At 44.1% G+C, this 17,455-nt stretch overlaps 2 protein-coding genes and 1 long non-coding RNA gene across 3 annotated transcripts in view; 1 reads left to right on the forward strand and 2 right to left on the reverse strand.

Moving 5' to 3' along the window:
* Positions 1-17,455, reverse strand: part of LOC144584975 (uncharacterized) — a 618,887-nt gene that overhangs the window by 205,321 nt on the left and 396,111 nt on the right. The window lies entirely within an intron of this gene.
* LOC144584983 (uncharacterized) overlaps positions 1-17,455 on the reverse strand; it is a 392,659-nt gene that overhangs the window by 111,067 nt on the left and 264,137 nt on the right. The gene's annotated exons all lie outside the window — the stretch shown is intronic.
* LOC144585010 (uncharacterized) lies at positions 863-14,736 on the forward strand. The gene is made up of 2 exons (XR_013539517.1): positions 863-10,592; positions 11,031-14,736. It is a non-coding gene; the product is annotated as an uncharacterized LOC144585010 (long non-coding RNA).

Below are 17,455 nucleotides of genomic sequence, written 5' to 3' on the forward strand. Positions count from 1 at the left end.
ATTCCCCCAAAGGCGAGAAATATATCCCCCCACTCCATCCCCTCTCCCATCCTGGGGGGAGGGGAATCTTTAGTGGGGCTTGTTCGTGTGGGAAAAAAAGAGAGATGGGAAGTCAGGGCAGGGCTGAGATCCCGATACTCCGAAGGCCAGGAAGTACCCCCCAAAGCAAGGCACCCGGGCCCCCTTTGTGTACCTGTGTGTGTTTTTCTTGGTGAGTCCACTCAGGCTCGCCTCTCCCTCCCCCACCTTCTCCAGCCAAAGTCTGAGCATGACCCCCCCCCGAAAACCCTTTTATTCCAAAGCTTGGGGAAATTCCTGGAAAACCCCAAGTGGGGAGGAGGCCTTTTTGGTAGAGGGAGGAGTTGGAGGAGGAGTCTGCAATGGGTTGGTGGGTGTAGGGGGTGAGGGGATAGGAAAGCCTCCAGAAGAATGGGGCTTGGAGGGTGGAGAAGATGGGTCAGCAGGGAGTTCAGACCCAGTCCCCTTTGGCTGCTCCCCAACTAGGCAGACTCTGCCCCCTTTCCCCTCCCCCTCTCAACCCCCCACCCTTCCCCCTTCCCTGACCAGCCCTGGAGGGGTAGACAGGAGGGGGGGAGCCCAGCTGCAACACCCCACAACCTGCATCCCTGGAACTGACATCAGCTGATGCTCTACAAACCGATTGGGACACACCTCATTGGAGGTGGAGACTGCAGGCTCAGAAGCCACAGGGACTCCTAATGTCCGAACATTCTGAACCCAGAGGCTAAATACTCAAAGCTAAGTTTTCATAATTTTGGGGTTAGAAAAGAGTCTGTGTGGGTCTTCTAAAGAAAGGTGTCTTATAAATGGAAAAATATTGTATTTTTTGAGAACAGGTTTATCAATCTTCTTAACCTCTTCTCCAATGTTTTCTTTCAAAAATGTTTTTTCCAAAATTCCCTCCCTTCCATGCATTTCTAAACATTTTCATATTAAATCCTTATTGTTTGTTATAATACCTGAAATACATACATACATACATATAAACTTTATTGTTTCTGGCCATAGACCTTTACAATATTGTTTCTACTGTAGCATATAAAATCCAAATAAAGCAGGTAATCACCTTAAAACCATTAAAACCATTAATTACCTTAAAACCATTAAAACCATTAAAACCATTAAAAACCAATAAAACCCAGTCTAAAAATATTGTCATAATGTAAAACGTCAATCCACTAGATACAGCATTTATGTGGCATTATGATCCCTGAGAAATCGAAGCCTCAGCTTCTTAGCTGCTAGTGCAAATTGTGCTACAGCATATGTAATGTCCAACTGTGCATCGGCAAGCAAACCTACTACTGTTTCAGTGGTATTACAGTTAAAATACATCTGAATGATGGGTGACAGAAATCTTTCTCTAGGATTTTTATAGAGAGGACAGAACAGTAGGTAATGAGTTAGATCCTCAATTTGGTTGCAGCCGAAGACACATTTCCGTTCCTCGACTGGGATTCCTTTATATCTCCCTTCGAGGTATGCTGAGGCCATCTGTCCAAATCTAAGTTCCGTGAAAGCTCTGCGAATCTGGGGGGAAAGTCAATGATTCAAAATATTTTGGCTTTGCATGATTCACCTGAAGTTGAGGATACCAGGTAAAAAAACGGGACCCAACAATAGCTGCCCTATCCTGGCTAGCATCAAGATCAAAGATCCAGTTCCTAAGATCGCGAGAGCTTAAACTAAGGAACTTTTCCATCAAAAGGTTATAGACCTTTAATTTTTGGTGACATTGTTGTGCCCATCTGATGAGGGATCCTGGTTCAGGATCCAGCAATCAAGACACGGAGACAAGAGTCATGAACCAAAATCTTTCTCACCCAAGTGAGAGGTTTATTTTATAGTGCAGAGTAAACAATACTAACAGCTAGCAGTGCTAACGAGCAGGTGTGTTATCAATGTTTTGTCTTCATGCAAGGCCTTGGCTCCAGATAAAGGCAAGATGATGTAATTGTTTTCTGGCTACTGAATCAAGGTCAAAGAAACCTCTCCCAGACATGGTTTGCCAGTATCTAGATGAGGTCTACATCTCCCCCTTTTCTTAGCCGCTGATATTTATAATAAGCCTGTCGAGGTGATAATGGTTTTGTTTTGGAGCATGAAGACATGAAAAGATTTAGCAGATTTGGCAGACATTGCAAGCAGCAAAAGGCAATTAAAATGAAACCAAACATGATTAGCCATTGCACTACCTGCCGGATCCAGCCCGTAGGCAACCAACTCCAGATCGCATCCCACCAGGCTGGACCAATTTGTTGTTTGATAGAGGCTGCATATTTTTTTAAGAGTGTTTATCTGTTGTTGAATTCAGAATATTCAGCTTTTGAGTATAAGATTATATTGTAATATGAGTGATGTTTCTGGTACAATTCCATTGGGGATTGCCAGGGTTCAGAACCCCCCAGGAACCTTTGCTTGGGTACAGTTTATTATGCGGGCACATGTGTTGACTGCATTAGCAACATGAGGAGAAGACATAATTTGTGACTCATTCAAGACTTCACTTCCAGGGGCTTTACAAATATTACCAGGGGCTTTACAAACTGGTACAAGACAAGTACTTATTGCAAGCGATTGTACAAAAGCAGTGCATATAGTGTAAGTAGAAAGATACAAATAATACATATTAAAAATGGTTACATAGTAATTAAAATTTGGTTACATAGGAATTAAAATTCAATGCAGTGACAACGGCCGCCATGTAATTCTCAGGTGATGGTTCTGCCTGAATGGATTCTAAAAGTCCTGCAGCCTGTGCCGATAAGTTCTTAAGAGCCCCCCATGTCACAGGTGGCGGCTGAGGCTCCTGCTGTTGCCATCTCTGTTCCCTTGGTGTCATCCTGGGACTGTTCTGGCGTGAGCTGAAGTCTGGGATTGGAGTGGTCAGACGTCGAGGCCACAACATGATGTGGTCGCACCGAGCTGGCACCCTCAAAGGACCGTCTGGAGTGTCAACCGCCACGTAATCAGCCAACTTGGACCTGGAGGCTTCCGATAGCGAACTAAGGGTTGGACAGCTAGAGTGTCTATGAACACAAGTGGTTAGTTTGGAAGAAAAAGAAACAAAGGATTTAATAAAAAGATAAAGGACAAAGCATTGATGAACGTTAAACGAACGTGGAAGCCTTTATTGGACTTTGTAGGTCTTTATTGGACTTTGTAGGTCTGTGACTGTAACAAAGAATGATGATATATAGATAAGGAGACCTTTAAAACTTTGAGTATGAGCAATTATTAATGCAGTAACTATTGAAATGATTCTTAGAAGGAAGTGAAGAGAATTGATGCAAGAGTGAATTCTTTATACATGAGACCATGGATTCTTTATTCATGAGACCCATCCTTGAGACCCAGGCCCAGGGATAGTCCAGGGATAATTCCCCCTTTTCTTTTAATTTTGCTAAGGCTGACTTAATACCAAAAGTATCCATGGGCCATAAGTGATTTGGCTCTAAACCATGTGGATTGGGATAGATACGTAAGTTCAACTTGATTAGCAATATTAAAGACTATGTACAATGAGATTGAAGTCTTGTCTAGTGAATTAAGAAAGACTAAGATAGCAGCAGCCAACTTTGCTCTTTGAGTTGTTGTTTGCAGTCCTGTAAACTTGGATCTTTCAGAAACATGTGAACACAGATAAAACCTGATCTTGTAATTGTACAGTTAGCTGGCATGAAAAGAAAATTTAGATAGATATCTCCCAATGTGGAATGTTCTAATTAGGGAGGTATTCAAACATTGTCACATATAGTATAACTCCTTAAAGCTTTAAACACAAAAAGTGAGTGTGGTGTTCGAACAGCTATGTATAAACACTACAGCATTTCTTCAACCTATCTACTGGGCTTAGCTTATATACCCCTATAGGACCTAAATATGGAAAGATACATAACCAGAATTAGCTAATAAGCTCTATGTTTTACCATCAGCAGAACCACTGCAAAATCCATCTCTGCGCAATCAGTGAGTCATAAGCATCACCTTGTTTCCATTGCTAGGAGTGCATGAACACAGCAGACTGCTACAAGGAAAAAGGCAGAAAATGTTAAGGTACACAGAACTGTTGCATAGAAATATCTGGAGAATTAAATGTTAAATGTGCGCTTTCCACAATTTCTTGCCCTGTAGACTTAAAAAGAAATCCTATGCTTCAGGGTGATTCCTTATTGAGCACACAAGATATTCAAATACAGTGTTGGATCACATGTCTTAAAGCAAGTAACAATTAAAGTCATAGAAAAAAAATTCAAAAGCTGTCACGTAACAAAACCTCGAGAAGATGAACTGTCTGTGAAGAGAATACAAGATGCTGGGAAGAAAACAAATGGTTAATTGACAGAAAACACAGAGAAGCAGGCACTTGTCCTTTGGAGAATTCAACATTACCTGCAGACAACCAAAAAATTAGCAAAAGTTGATTACGGCACTATCTGGAACAAGCTTTGGCAACACAAATCTGTAACTGCTTTAATGCGGGAGTACAAGTTCAAAGGAGTGTCTGATAAGTGCATATTTCACTAATTGCGATCCTATCCTTGACAGCCGTGGTGTAGCTAAGATTGGCAGACCATCCACAGCTTGCAGATGATGTTGTTGAGAGATCATGTGTATACAATGCTAAAACTGACATGCAATAGATGTGTTAAAGATGCAAAATTTTTATGCTCAGTCTGTAGATTCTCTCTTAGACTGTCCGAGATGAATAGCATTCTCTTGCAGAACGCCCAGAATCGCTGATAAGAAGTCTGGGCTTTACGCCAGGCTATAACCTAGAGTTTTCTACTTCACAGAGCAGGGAAAACAATACAGACTTTATGTCCTAGCAGGCTGCACTGTATCCGTGGATGAGATTAGACCCATCACGCTGAGATATTTAGGAAACTACTAAGCAATGCAAGGTATGATAGAAGTGGTACAAGTAGCTGGAGAGGAACAATGCTTTCATGTTATAATAAATATGAAGTGAATACTAGCTTCCATACATGTCCCAGTATTTTTACTGCTGGGTCACTAATTAAATTACCTGTTGATGAATGACTGGCCTCATAAGAAAAATTACCTGTCAAAATGCTTAGGTGTCATCATGGAGCTGTGACCATAACACAGTCCTATACAGACTTGAACAGCCATAGACTCAGAGCAAATTTAACCCTATGCAATAATGACTCTTTGACAGTAATATCAAGAAAACTTTTACATCTGTTGAATTTATTTTGCCTCTTATTACTGTAAGAAATAGGGACAAAGCTTTCGGATTTTCTGAGCTTTAAACTAAGAATTGTTTCTCTGAAATTCAATACTTATTACCCTTTAAACCTATTACCCTTTAATATCTGGCCAGCTGATAAGACAGAAGAAAGCGCTCCTTAACGACAGCATTCCACAGAAAAGAACATAAACAGTTCCTGACACAAGCAATCATTTACTCGGGGATGTAGCAAACTACCTGCACAGAAGACACACAACAAGCTTCCCTTGCAAACATGACCTGTAATAAGTCTCGCAAATCCCCTGGGGGCTGCCCTGGGGGCTGCCCTGAATCCCATTTCTCTGTGCTGTAATGTGACCTCATCAGCAATGTGGCTGGTGCGTCCAGACCTGCCCAGAAAGGAGGCAAGCAGTCAGCTGTTTCCCCTGTTTTGGCTATCTCTGGTCTTTGAAGACCATCAGTGGCTGATGCAAGATTAATTTTCATTTGCTTAGGGCAAATGAGTCCTTCCTTTTGTGGCAGGAGACCCCTGCTCCAGTCACTAGGGACTGGCTGTTGGACAGATAAGCATTTGGGGAGAGCCTCTGTCCCTTTGTCTGTAAGACTGAGTTGCAGTTCACAGACCCCTTGAGATGGGAGCAAGTCACAGCAAGCAGAAACAGCTGCCTCATCTCTCTGAGCTAAAATCACACAGGCAGGGTCCAACACAGGAGGACTGCGAGGCATCCCAGGCGGTTCCGCAATTAGCAGGGAGGCCGAAGAGAGGGGAAGAAGAATTTGAGGGAGTTGTTTAAACAAATTACTTTCACCTTCTGGAGCAAGAAGAATGTTACATTGACTCACTGGGGTCTCTCGTACGCCAGATACTACACAACCCTCCTGAGAGCTCTCTAACTCCATTAATTCTTTGCATGATACTTGCCATCCGTCATTTTGCCTCACAATTAACTCTTCAGCATTCTGATGCTGCTCTTTAGTACATAAGCAACCCATACTTACCCGGGGAGCCCGTGGGCTGGGTGCACGAAGACTATTCCAGTCGAGGGAAGCAGGGTGAATGGGAGCTGAACCTACATCAGAAGAGTGTCGGCTCGGCTGATGGGAGCTGGATCACGTCGGGGTCACCAGCTGATGAGGGATCCTGGTTCAGGATCCAGCAATCAAGACACGGAGACAAGAGTCATGAACCAAAATCTTTCTCACCCAAGTGAGAGGTTTATTTTATAGTGCAGAGTAAACAATACTAACAGCTAGCAGTGCTAACGAGCAGGTGTGTTATCAATGTTTTGTCTTCATGCAAGGCCTTGGCTCCAGATAAAGGCAAGATGATGTAATTGTTTTCTGGCTACTGAATCAAGGTCAAAGAAACCTCTCCCAGACATGGTTTGCCAGTATCTAGATGAGGTCTACACCCATCCACCAGACTTTAGTTGTTCTAACCAACAGCACTTTGTCAGGAAGGAGTCCTCCAAACTGTTCAGTCTATGCCAATATCTAAGATAAGCCAGATCAATTCTAGCTGCAATTGAGGGTAGGCTTAACTCAGCTCTGAGGTGAGCTGAGGGAGTTCCTGGGGGGGAGACCCAGTATCAGCCTCATAAATTTGTTCTGTAAGATTTCTAGTTTGGGCTTGGCTGCCTCTCCCCATAGTTCTGTCCCATAGAGCATCTGTGCTATAATTTTAACAACGAACACCTTGAGAACGGGATTTACCAACTGGCCTCCTCTGCTGTAGAAAAACCTTTTTAATTGCCCTATGGATCTGGTACTCAGTAAGATTGTAGCATTTAAATGCTGTCTCCAGGAGAGTTTCTCAGAAAATTGAATGCCCAAGTATTTAAATGAGTGTACCTGCTCTATAGTATGCCCATCCAGAGACCAGTTATGCTTAGGGGCTCTCTTCCCACAGACCATAATTTTTGTTTTGGTATAATTGATTGTTAACCGTTCCTCTTTACAGAGCTGCCCAAATTTGGCCAGCATTCTTTTAAGACCAATTTTATTCAAGGATAGCAGAACCAGGTCATCAGCGTAAAGCAGTATTGAAATCTTCCTACAGCCAATGGCTGGAGGGAAGAATGTGGGGGAAGCCATTTGAGGGATAAGGCTGTTTATATAAAAGTTGAAAAGAAAAGGTGCTAAAATACAACCTTGTTTCACCCCTCGTGTAATGCTGACCTGTTGTGACAGAGTTCCCTGTAAGCCTATACGCACTTGCATCGTATTTTCTTTATGTAGTAGCTGTATGAGCCACAGGAGTCTCTTATCAATGTTTTTTTTTTCCAGTTTATACCAAAGGCGTTCTCTATCTATCAGGTCAAAGGCTGATGAAAAATCCACAAAGGCAGCGTAAAGATATTTGTTTGGAGGTTTGGTGTATTTACTAATTACATGGTGTAGAACAAAGGCTTGGTCTATTGTGCTTCTGCCTTTTCTGAAGCCTGCCTGTTCTTCGAAGATGATAGAATGTTTGTTGTCCCAATCTAGGAGCCTATTCAAGAGGTATCTGGCATAAAGTTTAGAGGCCACATTGAGGAGACTGATGGGTCTAAAGTTACAAGGGTCTAAAGGATCTCCTTTCTTAAAAATTGGCACAACAATGCTAGTTTGCCAACCTGCAGGAAGGTTGCCTGTACTATTGATGTAGGTGAATAGACTGGCTAGAATGGGAGACCACCACTGAATGTCAATAGCAAAGACCTCAGCGGGGATCATATCTTCACCAGGCGCCTTGCCATTCCGGAGAGTTTGAATCAGGTCCCCAACTTCTTTGGGGGAAACAGGTGGCCATTCAGGGGAATTAGAGAGGGTCTCATGAGTAATATTTCTATGAATACTACCCCCAAAAATGCGGCTGAAGTGGGAGACCCATACCTCTGGCGTGATGGAGTTGGCAATCTCAAAGGCTTTCTGTGAGAAGCCTCTTTCTATCTGCTTCCAGAATTTGGGGTCATTACCCTCAATGAGGGCCTGGCCCAAAGATTTCCAATTCTCTAAATAGAAAGCCTTCTTTTTTCCTCTAAGCAGAGATTTATATTCTTTCCGTAGATGTAGCAGGGAAGCTGTAGCTTCGTCAGTGCCAATATGTCTCGCCTGTCTTGTTGCTCTGCTCAGCTCTTTTTTCTTGGTCTTACATTCCCTGTCGAACCAGGACCATTGAGCTTCAGACATTCTTTCTGGGTGTGTAACGGTTAGGTGTGGTTTAAGTGCGAGAATTATGTCCTGGTAGACCTTGCAAATATTCTGGGTCCCCAGAAGAGCATGTTGTCGTAGCTCTTGGAGTTTACTGGTGCTCAGCATCTGCCTTATACTGTCATCAGTTTTAATAGACCATTTAAGCCTTTTCTCACCTAGAACGTGGCCTGGCATTTTATGGTCTGTTAATACCCCTGACTGGTTTTGTTGGAATCTTAAGGACACTCTGAGAGGGAGGTGGTCACTTTCTGACCTGTCATCGATTGCTAGAGAGTATACATAAGGGAGGACAGCAGAAGATCCTATAACATAGTCTACCACACTAGCACCCTTATCTGTTAGAAAAGTGTAGTAGCCATTTGAGGTGTCCAGGTAAGAGCCATTTAGGCATACAAGATGGAGTTTGTAGATCAATTGAAAGAGGAATTTGCCATAGTTGTTGATTACCTTGTCTTGGGAGGTTCGGGCGGGGCTTTTATCCATATCAAGCTCCAAGCCAAGGGCTTTTTCCATCATATAAACACTGTTTCCCATTCTAGCATTAAAGTCACCACAAATTATAAGAAGATAGTTGGGATATTCAGAAAGTAATGTATCAAGAATGTCCTCCAATTTAGCCCAAACCTCTGAGGCAGTACCAATTATTCTCGGTGGGAGATAGATGTTGACACAGATCAAAGGACATGGTTTGCAGCCATGTATTGTTAGAACTTGCCAGTAGCTAGAGTTCAGTTCAGCTATCTCTGTTGCTATCAAGCCAGTAGTGGAGGAAATTGAAATAGCCAAGCCCCCACTTCCTCGTCCTGAAGCTGAATTTTTTTGAGCTGGGAATTCCCATGTCCTATATCCCTGTAAATTTAAAGAGTCTTTCTCCAGAAGCCAAGTCTCTTGCAGGCAAAGTATGTCAAATGTCTGGAGGTACTGTATGAAATCTGAGTCAGCCAATTTATTCTTCCATCCTGCAATATTCCAAGATAGCAGATTCAGAGGCTGGCACTGTATCTTATCTGGTGTTAGTCAATCTTGGGAGAGGGCAGCTAGAGGGGCATATCTGTTGTCCAGGTGCCAATCAGACCTACTGGAAGTTCTGAGGTGACTGGGTAGGTGGCTCGTCCCCTTGGAGGCTTGATACATTCTGTGACTACTGGGAGACTTATTGACACCAATCCTTGGAGACTCTCTTTTTTGTATTCTCTGGCTGTTACGTATATTTGTGAAACCACGGGGTTGATTGATCAAGATATTATTGGGGGCAGATACAAAAGGTGGACATACTTCTTTCCCTCTGTAGTTTAAGTTAGGCTCAGGGGGTGTAGCACCAGCATGGGTGGGGGCATTTCTCCTGTGCCTGGAGTACTCATAATTAAAAGAGGGCTCAGCAGTTCTTTCTGATTTTCCATGAGGTGTTGGAATCCTTTTAGAATTTACATTGAGTCCAGATTCATCAACCATTACCCTCCCATCAAAAGTACCCCCATGATTCTCATCGTACTGCTGTCTGTTTGTTTTGAATGGTCTTTGCAAGTTTTGTTTTGCAGTTAACTTAAAATTTGGCTTACGGTGTATTATATGCGTTCCCCATTTGAAAGATATCGGTATGTCTTCAAACTTATATAATAAGCTCCAAAAATGATAAGCATGTCCATTTTCTTTAAATGACAGATGCACTCTCCCCCTCCAAATCTTAGGCTTTCTAGGATATATACAGGAGCAACGCATATACATTAAGGGACCCCAATCTTTACCCAGAATGTCCAAGATATCCCGTGTTACATCGGTGTTAGTTTTCCACGTATTATTGGACCTTTTGAGAGGCCAGTTGTATACAGTAATGTGACTCACAGTGTTAGTTGGTGAGACTGTAGTCTGTGGCTTCTCTGTTCCGGAGTTTACTTTCGTAAGAAGTCGTAGGTAGGTATTGTCCGGCTGTGTGTTGTCCCTATCTGTAGGGGCTATAAATGAGGACTGTGGGCCATTTACGTCTGGGGTGGCATCTTGCCATTCATCAATTACTATGAAGTCTGCATTTGAAAGGGTTAAGTTCAGGTCCTCAGTAGCTTTGCTTGCATTGCAATTCTCAGCCTGAGTCTCTGGAACCTTTTCAGAGTTTGCGGCCAACTCTGTGTCCACCAACCTCTGAATAAGATGCTCTTCTTTTTGAGTTATTTATTTATTTTATTTATTTATTTGATTTATATCCCGCTCATCTGATACATCTGTACCACTCTGAGCGGCTAACAACAATATTAATACAATTATAGGAACATAAAATAAAAATATCGGTTAACAAAGGTAACATAAATCATAAATAACAAATAAAGAGAAAAATAACTTAAATTAAATTAAATGCTGGCAGGAGGGAAGGCCTTAACATAAAGCCATGTTTTTAGCTGAGTTTTGAATGTGCCCAGGGAAGGGGCCGCGCGGATCTCAGGAGGGAGATTGTTCCAAAGGTGAGGAGCCACCGCCGAGAAGGCCCGGTTTCGTGTCTTCTCCCTTCGGGCCTCCCTCGGCATCAGGCTCCTCAACCTCACCTCCTGGCTCGCGCGGGTGATCCGGGTAGAACTTGGTGGGTGAAGGCGTTCCGCCAGATATCGAGGTTAGGCAGGGATTATTCTTGTTTATTTCTAGGATATGAGTCCCACTTCCTGAGTGATGGAAGTCTGAATCTGGATCAGGGAATGTCCGGGGGGGGGGGTGCTGCTGTCAAAATCCCTGTTTCTATCAGGGTGGCTATGAGTTGGAGAGTTGCTTTCAGGTCAAATATTTCTTGATGCAGTGCATGAAGTTTATCGAAGATGCTCTGAGTTGATTTTGCAGAAAAGAAGCACTGGTCCCGCAACTGATTGTAGATAATTTTGATGTCCTCATTCTCAAGCCCACAAGATTTGTCGATCTGTTCTTCTATAGATACATTCCTTGGCTCGGTGTCTGATAAATTTGGATTTTTCTCAGGCAGGTCTGTTGATAAAATTGATAACCTTTCCTGCAATCCTGGGTCCACTGACCAATTACCAATCAAGTAGCCAAAAGGGTCTTCAGCCACCTCATTTCTTTGGGAACCTCTGATGGTCATGTTCAAATTTTGATTGTTTGAGATAGATAGATGGGGTACTTGAGACATATTCCCTTGAAAACCTTTGCCCCGTGGAACTGGAAAAGTCCTGTTGATTAATGGAGGCACACAGAAGTCTAGTACAGCTCTTTGACTTTTGCTTCTGGGAGCATTGTTACTTCCAGCACGAGCCTTCTGGGCTCTAGTAACAACCATTGATAGTGATTTTATGTGCTGTTGAATCTCAGCTGCAGCCAGAAAAGTTAGAGCCGTCTGCAAAGCCTAGCACAAGTCCTAGTGTGGTTTCTTTATTTCTTTATTACCTTGCCTTCTGTGGTGTCTCCTTATCAGATGGCTCAGGCAACTCCCAATATTTGACATCAAAGTTTCTTTAAACAACTCACAGTATTGCAGCGTAGTTCCTGCCCGGCCTTGAATTTTCCTTGAAAGAGTCTCAGTCCTTTCCAAACATGGTGTTGCTGATAAACTCCCCCGGGAGACTCAACGCTTCTTGCTCTCTTTGGCTCCAGGCACCACCGGTAAGCAAAGTTCTTTAATAAAACTACTTGAGCAGTTGAATACTTTGTAGGTATTAAAAATAAGGATTAAAGATTAAAAAGGGAGCAGAGCTTGATACCAACGCTGTTCCTCCCAATACCTGAAATATATCTCAATTGATTTGCTGTATAATAACATTTAATACTGGTTATCTGACAACCTTCTTTTTGTAATATCTACCAACATTTCTTATTAATCCTAGCTTTCTTATTATTATTGCAATATGTATGAATCATCACTTGCCATTATTTTAACTACTTACCCAAAATCTTTATTGGTAAGATCCGGAATAGGAAATACAATTTAGGGATCTATTTGATTTTAAATAATCCACTTCTGCCAAACCAAAAAAATGTTTCATGTTTTATATTCCTTTATCTTTTGACTTATCTCGTTCCTCAACTATCCGAATACATTTTCAATACATCTTGTAAATTCCAAGTCATCTTTACCCCGGTGTGCTTTGGAAGAAAGTAAATGAAAAAGGAAAGAGCGAGGAGGTCTGTTCCGTGCACATGGAGGTTGGTTGTCCAGTGGCTGAGCTTTCCTTCATTGGGGCCAACTGAAATTCCAGCCTTCCATCATCCTAAGTAGTGCTTATGTCAGAGTGGTGCAGTTTTTAAGCAATGCCTGTTGCCGAAGCTCCTTTCCAATCAAAGCAGTCAAGAATATCAGGCAAGGATATCGATATGGTAAAAGGCGACCTCCTAGCCAGTTTCAAGAATATTGTTTTGGAATATCGTCAGTGGCAAAAGAACAAAATGGTGGGTGATCTCAGTTTGTTGGTGTTTCAACTCAGGCTCTGGAGGTAACTTGGATGCCATTTCCCAGGTTAAAGTCAGTGCCACTTACATATTAATCTATTTAACACTATAATTCATCTTGTCCCAAAGCCTAATCACTTTGATTATGATAAACAGCAAAAACACATTTCAACTCCCATAAATCCTAACCAGCAGAACTAATGGCAAAGGTTTCTGGGAGTTTTAGTCCAGGAACATCTGGGGATACAAGGTTGGGAACCCCTGGCATAGAAGAAAACATTCATCTTTATCAAGTAGCCTCTTGATTTGCATGGGTTAAGTAGTCGCAGCCAAGGGATTGCTTTCTTCCATTGCCAAGATGGGCAAGGGTCGAGTGGAGTGGTGGTAGAACAGACAGATTCAAGCACCCTGTCCACATCCTCAGGTCTCAACAATTGAAACTCATCCATTAATACCTGACCTAAGCACGGCACACTGGACACATCTTCTGATTCTGCAGTAACAGTGGAGTCCAACCCACTGCGAATCTGAGCGATTTCCCCCTCAAAATGGATAGCAAATCATCACAGCAAGCTGATGAGCAGTCTGGGACCTCACTGGATTTCCCGGTTGAAGAAGATCCCGGACCACCCGAAACAGCTCTGCTGGACGACATTCTGAGGAAGCGATACGGCTGGAAAAATACTGTTTCGCCAGCTGTATTGACACAAAATAGGCCCGATAATGGGCTCTAAGTCGTGTTCGATCGGACTCCCAGCGGGACTTCTTCCACCTGCGCTCCAGCCGTCTCCCCTCTCGCTTCATTGCCCGCAGTTCAGAAGTATACCACGGAGCTGTCTGGGCTCGGCAAGCAGGGAGAGGGTGCTTAGGCACAATTGTCTCAACCGCCTGGGTCATCTCCTTATTCCATAGGGTGACCTGAGCTTCGACAGGAGCGCCAACCATATCAAACAGATAATCCCCCAGAGCATTCAGGAAACTATCTGGATCCATTAGTCTCGGAGGGCGGATCATCTTAATCGATCCCCCACCCTTGCAGAGGGGAGAAGAAGCTAAAAGACTAAACTTGATCAGGAAGTAGTCTGACCATGACAATGGGGTCCCGATCAGCCCCTCCACATCCAGACCACCATCTTCCAGTCCCATTGAGAAAACCAGGTCCAAGGTATGGCCCTTCTCATGTGTTGGGCCGATGACACATTGAGACAGCCCCATGGTTGTCATGGCGGCCATGAAGTCCTGAGTCGCCCCAGTCAAGGCAGCCTCGGCATGGATGTTGAGGTCCCCCAGCACCAACAGCCTGGAAGTCCTCAACACCAGGTCCGAGACTACCTCCGTCAGCTCATAGGCAGGGAGACTGTTGGTATGCAGCAGGGTGGGCGGTACACCAACAGAATCCCTAATCTGTCTCATGAGCCCAACACACAATACAGGCCCTCAAGACCTCCTCTCAAAGGGATAGGAAGCCTGGTCAAGGAGAAAGAACTTCTATACACTATGTGAGGAAATGGATTTTGTAGTACCACATTTTTCAGAGTTTGCCTGGGAAGGAGCTTCGTTTGATCTGCCCAAAGCCCTCTTCAAGGTTTCCGTCTCAGAGAGGTAAACACATGTGTCAGGAAGGCGTCTCCTTCGGGGAGCCATTCCACGAGGGGAAGGAGCCAAACTGTACTTCCTAGCATCACCTAACTGTCTAACCTAGACTAGGTGAGATCTAGAAGGGTGTGATTGGGAACTATGGGCTATCTTCTGTCCCGAGATTTCCAATTACTTACTTAAAATTCCTTAACTGGGTACTTTGTCCCTTGCACACCAGCCTTTCCAACCCAAATAACCAATAACAGCAAACAAAGCCCTCGTGGCTAAGGCACTCTCACCCTTGCTCCCAAGAAGCATACTTGAGTAAAAGATAAAATATTTATTCAAAAGTAGTAAAAAGTCAGAAAACAAAAGAAATACCTGTCAGTTACAGGACAGAGTTGTCATCCTCACAATATGGACAGTTACCCAATATTATTTGTTTTGAACCAGTAGAAGTTGTTATAGATTCACCTAATGTTACACTAAATAAATCTGTTAATGTTCAAAAAGAGACTCAGTTGTCGTTTCCTGCCAAAAAGGAGGAATTGTTTCAGATCTTTAATGAACCCGATCACAACAATCCTATCTTTTTCATCAAGCCAATGTTCCTAAAGCTAGACAATGCTTCAATTTATTATCATTAATTCCTGATATTACATTCAATAATGCCATTTCAGGTTTTATATCTATTTTCTGCAGGGTAATTTCTTTTGCTAATTCCCAACAAGATTAAGTGCTAAAATGATTCCACCACTCCCGCCATGTCAGATAAGCCACTCCCACCAGGTTAAAGGTGCTATTCCACTAGGGGAAGGGGCCAACTTGAGTTCCCAGTTTCACCAGCCTTTGAACCCTAGGCCGAGTGAAACCTAGAAGGTGCAGAAATGGACAAAACGTCTAACCCTATATTCCCACTTATCCCCTTATTTGGGGACAAAATACTATTGACTATGTTCTTTAAGCCCTGCACACCATCCTGACCAGGTAGGACACCCGAAGAGCAAAAATAACCCACATCACTCTGTGGCGAAGACAGTTTCTTTAGACACTCAGACTCTTGTTTCCCTGAGGATCACACTTCGGTAAAATATAAAAAGAGGAGAAAAGGAGAGAAGAAAAGGAAAAAAGCGTACTTCTGCCTGCACCAAAGCCTTGAAAAAGGCAGAAAAAGCTCTCCCTCTCCCTCCTGGGGAGGGAAAGAACAGAAGGCAGGGCTCTTTTGTCCAAGAAAATTTCAGGGACACCCCCCCCAGAGGGAGGAGAACCTCCTCAGATGCCTCCATTTGCCCAGAGGTGCCTCTTTTCCTCTCCTTAAGAGGGGGGTGGAATGGCTTCCAAGTGGGGCCCCCCATCGTCCCTCCCAACTGCGCAGGCACAGTGACACCCTCCGAGGCCTTTCCCCCACTTTTTGCTCAACACTTGGAGGGGAGAGGGAGGGAAACAGGAGCGCCTCCATCCCAGTTGCTTGAGAGGGAGGGAAGCCCCCCCCCAAGATGAAGGGAGGTGCGCACGCGCGCACGCACCCACACACAAGATGTGCCTCAAGGGACCTGGGCATCTGCAGAAACCCATGGAGATGCGGCCAGCTAGCCAGCCAGAAAAGGGTCAAAGGGGGGTGGATGATGGGCCTGGCCTGACCTCCCTTTTCTCCGGCCGGCTCTTCTCCTTCGCGCCTCTCTGTCTCCCTTTCACACCTTTTCTTCTTGGAAATGTCATTCTATACAATACATCACATGTGTGCGCATGGGGGGGGAAGATCAGGAAAATGTGGCTTACGATCCTTTTATAAGCCACATGTTAGATGGCCAGAATAGCCACTGATCAATTTTGGAGGAGTCCTCAAGGGGATTCGGCTACAACCGAACACAGTGAAAGAAGGCAGATGGCACTACAAGAAAAATTAACAAAGAAGCTTCAGGCAGCCAAAGGAATAAAATCTCTCTCCCCTCCCGTTAATTTATTTGTTGAGGAGGGAGAACCATTGGGGCAACTAACCATCATCCTTCACAGTCACAGCCCAGGAGACAACAGGATCCTTACCTGAAGAGACCTCATTCCCAGTAGGAGATTCTGGCGCAGAGATCTCGAGCCTTGATCCAGAGGATCTTGTTGGGGGCAATACGGGGTCACCTCCTCAAAGGCCACTGGAAGCGGGAGGGAGAAAACACAGTCTTACTGGGTTGAAAAGGCCCCACAACGTCCCAACTCTATTTGTTTATTTAAAAGGTTTGGAAATTACAGGCGTACTCTGAAGTTCAGCTTCAGTAACCTGAGTCGCATGTCCTATTTTCTGGCAAATAGGACAGCTGGGACAATTACATGTGGCTGATTTTGAAACACAGGGCCAGTAGAAACGAGAAGTAATTCCATTCAAGGTCCTTTGGAGGCGAAGGTGGCCAGAAAAAGCAGCAGCGTGGGATAACAGGAACACCTTTCCTCGGTAAGGCTTTGGAACTGTGTCGGGGCAGGCAGGATCTCCTTGTAAGAAAGTCCCAGACCATCCCTGACACAGCCACCCACACCTATGGGGGGGACTGTGCTTGGAGGGGATCCCCAGCCTCAGTGCAAGGAGAGAAGGACGTGGGGTGGGTGGACAGAAGGGAAGGAAGAAGAGGCGGAGCAAAAAAAGAGAGCAATACCCCACCCACTCCGAGGCTCCCAACAGAAATATCCGGGGAAATGGCCTCGCTCACAAGGAGAAACCTCTGCCTGAGCAGACAGCACTCCCTCCCCCCCACCCCATCCCACTTTCCAAGTTTAAAACCTCAGTCTTAATTAATTCTTCATCAGGCTCCGGCTGCCCATCAGTCCCTTCATCATGTTTTGAAGGCAAGGAACTCAACTTCTCCAGCTCAACAATTTTCCTGTTTTTAAACATTCTGGGCAGCCTTTAGGCCTTTGATTTCTTTGTTGTGCCAAGGCAGCTGGGCTAAGCAAACATACCTGTTTCTTTCTTCAGAATTTAGGAATTCTCATTGGTAGCCCCCTTTTTCTCCTGGCCAGAGGGCCTCAGGCCGCCCAGAATAGTAAAAACAGTCCTATGGATTTTAAAAGGCAAATGGGCAG

The sequence above is a fragment of the Pogona vitticeps genome, chromosome W, assembly GCF_051106095.1.
Source record: "Pogona vitticeps strain Pit_001003342236 chromosome W, PviZW2.1, whole genome shotgun sequence".
In the NCBI taxonomy this organism is placed as follows: domain Eukaryota; kingdom Metazoa; phylum Chordata; class Lepidosauria; order Squamata; family Agamidae; genus Pogona; species Pogona vitticeps.